We start from the raw sequence: 7,595 nt of genomic DNA, 5'->3' as shown, positions 1-7,595 counted from the left end.
GAAAACCAATTTCTTTTGTTAAAGCCACACAATCTGTTGTTTGGGCATAACTTTGTTATGGGCAGCCCTAGTAAACTCATATATATACATATATATACACACACACACATATATATGTATATATGTGAGTATATATGTGTGTGTGTGTGTGTATATATATATAACTAAAGATTATTTAGTTCTCATTTTACAAAGATGGTGATTTTTTTTCAACTTTTATTTTAGGTTTGGGGTACATGTGCAGGTCTGTTACATGGGCATATTGCGTCTCACTGAGGTTTGGTGTACAAATGATCCTGTCACCCAGGTAGTGAGGATAGTAACTGATAGGCAATTTTTCAACGATTCCCTCCCAGATGTGAGTGTCTCCCAGTGTCTATCATTCCCATCTTGATGCCCATGAGTACTCAATGTTTAGCTCCCACTTACATTTGAGAACATGCAGTATTCGGTTTTCCGTTCCTGCTTAAATTCACTTGGGATAATACCCTCCAGCTGCATCCATGTTGTGCAAAGACATGATCTTGTTCTTTTTTATGGCTGCATAATATTTAATGTTGTATATGTACTACACTTTCTGTATCCAGTCCACTGTTAATGGGCATCTAGGTTTATTTTGTGTCTTTACTACTGTGAATGTCTTTACTACTATGATGAACATATGCACACGGATGTCTTTTTGGTAGAATGATCTGTTTTCCTTTGGGTGTATACCCAGTAATGGGATTGCTGGGTTGAATGGTAATTCTGTTTTAAGTTCTTTGAGAAATCTCCAAACTACTTTCCACAGTGGTTGAACTGATTTACATTCCCACCAACAGTGTGTAAGTATTCCCTTTTCTCCACAGCCTCATCAGCACCTGCTGATTTTTGACTTTTTAGTAATAGCCATTCTGACTGGTGTGAGATGGTATCTCGTTGTGCTTTTGATTTCAAAGAAGGCAAAAGTTTTGCTGAGAATTACCATGCATATGTTGCATATACATTTTAGTAAAATAGCAAGCACATATACATACATAATAGCCTATGGAGGCTGCTCAGACAATGTCTAATAAAAATTTCCAGTTTTGCTTCAATAAGGGTGAGATCACGAACCACAGTGATATCAGGAAAGAGCCCCTGCACTGCGTCTGGCTGGGTCAGCACTCCTGCCCTGACCGTTCTCAGTTTGCACCAGTGGCTCCCTGCTGGAGGTCCCCATTACTAATCAGAGGCATGAGCATTTGAAAGCACTTTCTCAATGAAGCTTTTAACAATGGATTTTTTTTATTGGTTTTGTTTCCAATATATTTTGCAAAATGCTGGCTATATACTGTTTCCTCATTTTACGTGATGAGAGTAAGAGAATGATTTTGTTTTCTCTAACCTCTGTATTTTGATTTTGTATTTAACTCTTCCTCAAGTTCCCAGCTTCATTCTCTGTCTTTATCAATGTTTTAATGCTACAGTGGTGCAACGATTATTATTATTATTATTATTATTTTTTTTTTTTTTTTTGAGACGGAGTCTCGCTCTGTCGCCCAGGCTGGAGTGCAGTGGCCGGATCTCAGCTCACTGCAAGCTCCGCCTCCCGGGTTTATGCCATTCTCCTGCCTCAGCCTCCCGAATAGCTGGGACTACAGGCGCCCGCCACCTCGCCCGGCTAGTTTTTTGTATTTTTTTTAGTAGAGACGGGGTTTCACCGTGTTCGCCAGGATGGTCTCGATCTCCTGACCTCGTGATCCGTCCGCCTCGGCCTCCCAGAGTGCTGGGATTACAGGCTTGAGCCACCGCGCCCGGCCGCAACGATTATTTAATACCACTTTTGCGGAATAGTTTTGTGTTTGAAGTCATCAGTATAAAGACATATCATTGTGACATCAGTGGTGTCAAAGATTCCTAAGAACTTGACTACCCAACCTTGTGACAACTTTTTGACTACTTTTGCTTTTCAAATATTGCCTAATACCCATAAACATTTTGTTATTTTCTTTATGTCAAAGGTGGACATAAAATAACAAGCATGCCTGCTGTTTTCATTTACATATTCTTTTCCTTGTAGATGAAAAGAGATGGTTGATTCCTCAGACTAGCATAAGACTCTCTTCTGATCATCGGCAAATACTAAGCCCCAACTTTTTATTACCCTGAGTCACCTTTGAATAGTATCTTGGCTATAATCAAGAACTAGATGCTATTTCAATCTAAAGCTAAAGTAAAAAACACTTATTTAAAAATCTATACATGATGCACTGTGGAGTGCATAATTGTTTAAAGCAGCATAGTGAAAAAGAGTTCTTTCATCTGCTAACCGGTACAAAATGGGTTGGTGAAGGTTGCTCTAGCATCCCTGGAAATGTGTAGTTCTCAATGCCAGAAACAATGCATTAACTTTTAATGTAAACTATTTTGGAGTTCTTTGAGAATCTAAGAATTGCTGTATGCAGTTAGAGTATATGTATGGCAGTTCTTGGAGTTCTCAAAGAGAGTGTGTGTGTGCATGTGTGTGTGTATAGCAGTTCTTTGAGAGCTCAAATATATATATAGAATATATATATAAAAAACAGTTGGAGTATATGTATACACACATAGAATATATATATTCTATGTACAGAGAATTACATATGATGTAAGCATAAGTACATATATATAATTATATGTATATAAGTTATAGGCATATATACATATAATTACATATTCTATAAAGTTATATATTATATTATGTAAAAGTTTCATTAGAATCATTACTATAACTTACCTGAACACATATGACATGTGTGACTGAAAATAGTTCACCTCCATGGCAAATGTGGCACACATGATGGACAGGGGGAGAATAGAACTCCACTGTCCCTCACCTGTGATCTATCCTGCCTCTTTGTAATCTTGACATTAACCTTACTTGCTAAATTGGGGGGGAAAATGGCACTTCAGGTTATCCTCTCTTTAGGAGTTTTCCACCCAAAAAGGAGGCTTCAAATATCAATTGGCTGACATACTCTAATGGCTGCTATTTCCTAGGCAGATACCGCTGAATTTTACAAAATTACCCTGACTCTACATCTGAGTCTCCTATCCATAATGATTTTTAAGCCATTGATTTTGAGCTATCCATTTTGATTTTGATGGAAGTGAGCTCAACTTGAAAGGGATGTTGACAAGCAATAGAATAGGAGAGCGCTTTTATCCACATATACTAAATAAATCACTGGAATTGAACTTGAGCTGAACTCTAACGAATGTTCATCTGATTCTCAAAGGAACTATGTTGAATCATGATGCCACAGAATAATAACTTCTACAAGAATCTCAGTTCTCTGGCGTCGGTGTGTTGTCCTGCAGCTTTAGGCATCTGCAGAGGTAGGCTTCGGAAGGAGGACTAGTGCAGAACCACGGACCCGTTTCACCCACTACATGAAGCCATCCCATTGAGAATAACATTCCCAAAAGAAACGCTCGTGGATGTGTCTGAGCCAGGCACTGGAATGATGTTTTGGATAATTATGATAATGTTATTTTTTTTTTCTAAAAGAGTTGTTTCTAAGCTTTTTTTGTATTTAAGTTAGTAAACATAAAATTTATATCTGCATTTTCTATTAGATATTAAATTCATTGGTGGCAGTAACCATATTATTTCAAAGAAAAAGTACCCTCCCAGGCAAGGCTCTTGTGGCGGAGGAGTGGTTGGGCATGGTAGTGGGGTTCTTCCTGTGAGCCACTGTTGCATGCTGAAATTCGTAGACGAAACTCAAATGTCTGTCAAGCATGCTCATAATTATATTTTAAGGTACAGTTCTGAGGTTTTCATATCACATTTTTAGGACCGCCTATTAATCTTTCTGCTTCATAATGCTACTGAAACAGTTTGTACCTTTTTTTTTTTTTTCTTTTTTTTTTTTTTTAAATTGAGATGGAGCCTTGCTCTGTCGCCCAGGCTGGAGTGCAGTGGTGTGATCTCGGCTCACTGCAAGCTCCGCCTCCCAGGTTCATGCCATTCTCCTGCCTCTGCCTCCCAAGTAGCAGGGACTACAGGGGCCCGCCATCGCACCCACCTATTTTTTTTATATATATTTTTGGGAGAGACAGTGTTTCACTGAGTTAGCGAGTTAGGTCTCAATCTCCTGACCTCGTGATCCGCCCACCTAGGCCTCCCAAAGTGCTGGAATTACAGGCGTGAGCCACTGAGCCTGGCCTGAAACAGTTTGTATCTTATAATTTTAGTTTGAATAGTTAGACTTTAAAAGTCTTTTCTTTTAATTCTGCAACAAAATACCCTTTGGCAATTGTGTAGAAAAACATAATCTAGTCAGGTGATAGCTGTATCAGTTTATAAATCTTAACAGAACACCCAGGAATACCATATTCAAAGAAGGGCCTCTGCATGTCTCCCTAGCATCACATTCTGTTTAAGTGAAGCAATGGACAAAACTTCCTTTCAACTCCCTTCTACATTAGCTCTGGCCACACTGGGCCATTTTTAAGAACTTTCTTTTCTCCCCACTGATTAGTGCCTATTATGGTTTTCTGGACAAGAGCAACTTTGTTTATACTACTCAAAATATTGCCTTCATACAAATCTCCACCCCTTTACCCAAGTCCCCTGGTAGCCCATGTGGCTTCACACAGAGGGTCGTCTCACCCTGCCCTGCTTTTCCCCACACCCACCCAGCTGCAAGAAACACATGGACTCACCCTCCACGCCCTGTCCAAGTTCAGGCAGCCGAGTCCTCAGGCTGTCCTGGTGCCTCCTCAGTGTGTTCTAAGAGCACAGCTACAAAGACCCATCAAACTCATCAACGTCAGGGCATTCAGGACAAAAAGCTAAAGCCTGTGGCAGATTTTTTTCATTCTGGGTATTTTTTTCATTCTGAGAAAACTCAAGGTTAATGTTTGAAAATTTGTTTGAACTAAAACAAAAATAGAAAATTTAAGAAATAATTTTTAAATAGATATTCAGTTGTACTATTTCTTTCAGCTTTAAGAACCCAAGTATGGGCCCAGTGAAAGGTAATTAACGTAAGTTTGAGATGAGTTTTAGGGAAAAACTTCCCCCTGCATTTAGGGAACATGTGCACTGACTGGGTATTTGGTTATGCTGAGGAATTATTGTTATACTTTTCAGAATGATAATGATATAACAGTAATGTTCAGCAAAAATAATCTATCTTTTAGATATACATAATGTAATGCCTGCAGAAAAATAGAATTACATGCGCAGAGTTGTAGAGTTCACTGTAAAATAATCAAAGGATAGGAATAGGACCAGGATTTAGACAAAATCCAACAGCACAATATGTGGCTAAATTTTTCTAAATGTAAATAGATTTTTTAAATTTCAAAGTTTCTCTTAAATATGACCAGCCAAAGAGAGTATTAGAAGGAAAAATTACAGGCTTATTTCATGGATGAACTAAAACTTTTGTAATCTAATTAATTAAATACAAACTAATAGCAAACATTATTAATCAATGTGTAAAAAGCTTAATATGTCATCCATTACCTCTATTTTATGATTCTATGTTTCATCTGTTTCCAGGCATAAAACCCTCCCACCCCTTCTTCTATGTGATGATTTGACCTGAAGTTAATTTTGTAACTCTGCTCCCTGGTAAATTGATATAGTGGTATGTCAGATACGCAGCTAGGCCACATGACTCCTAGTGAATATCACCCTTGAGCGGTAGGTTGAACCTGGACAGGGAGAACCATGATGGCAGCTGTGTCCCTGGGCTTCCCTGAGGGCAGCGACTCTTGGAACTGGCTGATCCCTTCTGGGAACACTGGTAATTATACCTATGGACCTATAAGCCTGTGCACAGAGCTACTGGCACTTTGGGGAATGAGAGTTTTAGCCAACGTGACTCCCACATCTCTTTTCCCCATCTGAATCTCATTTTCTTGGCCCTAAACTATACTGCTCTGTGAACTGTGCAAGGTCTTCTCATAACAACTATGGCTTTTATTTCATTTGGCTTAAGAAAACAGAGTATGTTGGACTTATAGATTATATGTGTGCAACAACCAACGCCTACTTCACCATTATTTTATTTATTTATTTATTTATTTATTTATTTTTGCGAATGCAGTTCCTCACTACCACAAATCATGCAGTCGAGTTTCCCACATTTGGGGACATCACAGGGGTCAGCACATCCAGAGTGCAATGGATAAGGCTTGCCTTGGGAAAACCATCTTCATGGCCATGGTATCTCCCCTGCCAGGTAAGTATGCTTCACCATTTTCTTAATTTAGCAAAAATATTGTTCTACCATGATGTTTATTCTTGAACTTTTTAGGTAAATTTAATGTAAATTTCACAAAATATCTTATATTGTGCCTTTGACTGAATGAATTTCCAAAATAGACCTTTTATTTCATAAATGGAATAAAAAATATTTGAACTAATTTTGAAATTAACTGAGCTTATTTTCTGTTTGAAGCAACTGATGACACTAATTTATACCTGGCAGTATTTAACTATTAGCAAAAATTTTCTCTTATAACAGAATGAAGATAACACAGAAAGTGACAATGTCAAGTCAGACCCATAGGGCTCAGAGATTTTACTCAATAGCAAAATTTATTAATTCAAGGAAAAAGATTACTGTAAGGCACAGGTGAAGCTCTGTGACCCACTCAGGTACTCACTGTACTTCTTCACTGTGTGCCAGAAATAAGAGCCTCTCCGTGAGCTCTTGCCCTCAGCCTTTAACTGCTTGCCAATGGTCACCAGTTGCTGGTGGTGAGCTCCCTGCTGATGTACTGTTTCTTTGCTAAGCATAGGAGATGACTTCAGGGTCATGAAAAATCTTTGCAGAAGGGATGAGTGCATTTAAGGAAATTGTGACCAGCTACTGACATCCACAAGTCTGGTTGCTCAAGGTGCTATCTGAGACTGAACAAACACAGACTTTTCTTCTTGGTTCTCTGAAACTCCTCCAACTTACTCTCTAGCTGTACAAAATCTCTGTGCTGCTTCTTTCTGTTAAGGCAGATTTGTGAGATCTTGCCCCCTCCCACCATCTTCTTGCTTTGGCCAAATTGAATAAACATTTTTTTCCAAGCACCTGTATGTCAGTGCGTTTGCATCAGCTGTACATTGGGTACAAAAGCTTGAACTTGGGGTTTTACAACACCTGGATAGATTCTCCTGAGGACGTTGATTTTACAAACAGCTACCCTCTTTCCTGCAGCTCTCAGGGCTTGCAGAAGCAGCCCATTCTTCCCTGGTGAAAGCTAGGACCGCCTTCAAACTGTAGGTCACAGCTGCAGAGGCCTCTACCCCACAAAGCATTAGGTGTCCTCCTGGAGAATGGCCCACTTCTTCCCAAAGCTGACAGGACCATAGCTAGAGGTAACACCCAGCATCAGCCGAGGCGGAGAATGACACACTTGAAATTGACTGTACATCAAAGGGGAAACTTACTGTTAGAGTGGACTTTAGAAGAGATGGCCATGATAGATTCATGTGGAAATGCTCCAGTTTCCTTGTGAAATGTTAGAAGAAAGGCTGACAATTGAGAAAAATGGGAATTCTGGAATGGACATATTGCATAAGACCAGAAAACTCACCTAAGTTTTGTGTTGTCTGGGAATGCCCAGAGGACACATTATTC

At 39.2% G+C, this 7,595-nt stretch overlaps 1 pseudogene; it reads right to left on the bottom strand.

Moving 5' to 3' along the window:
* Positions 1 to 6,054: 6,054 nt before the first annotated feature.
* On the bottom strand, positions 6,055 to 6,208 carry LOC114677296 (U1 spliceosomal RNA; annotated as a pseudogene).
* Positions 6,209 to 7,595: the final 1,387 nt, after the last annotated feature.

This window comes from Macaca mulatta, chromosome 3 (assembly GCF_049350105.2).
Source record: "Macaca mulatta isolate MMU2019108-1 chromosome 3, T2T-MMU8v2.0, whole genome shotgun sequence".
Lineage (NCBI taxonomy): Eukaryota > Metazoa > Chordata > Mammalia > Primates > Cercopithecidae > Macaca > Macaca mulatta.
This window is presented reverse-complemented; position numbering and strand designations above follow the sequence as displayed.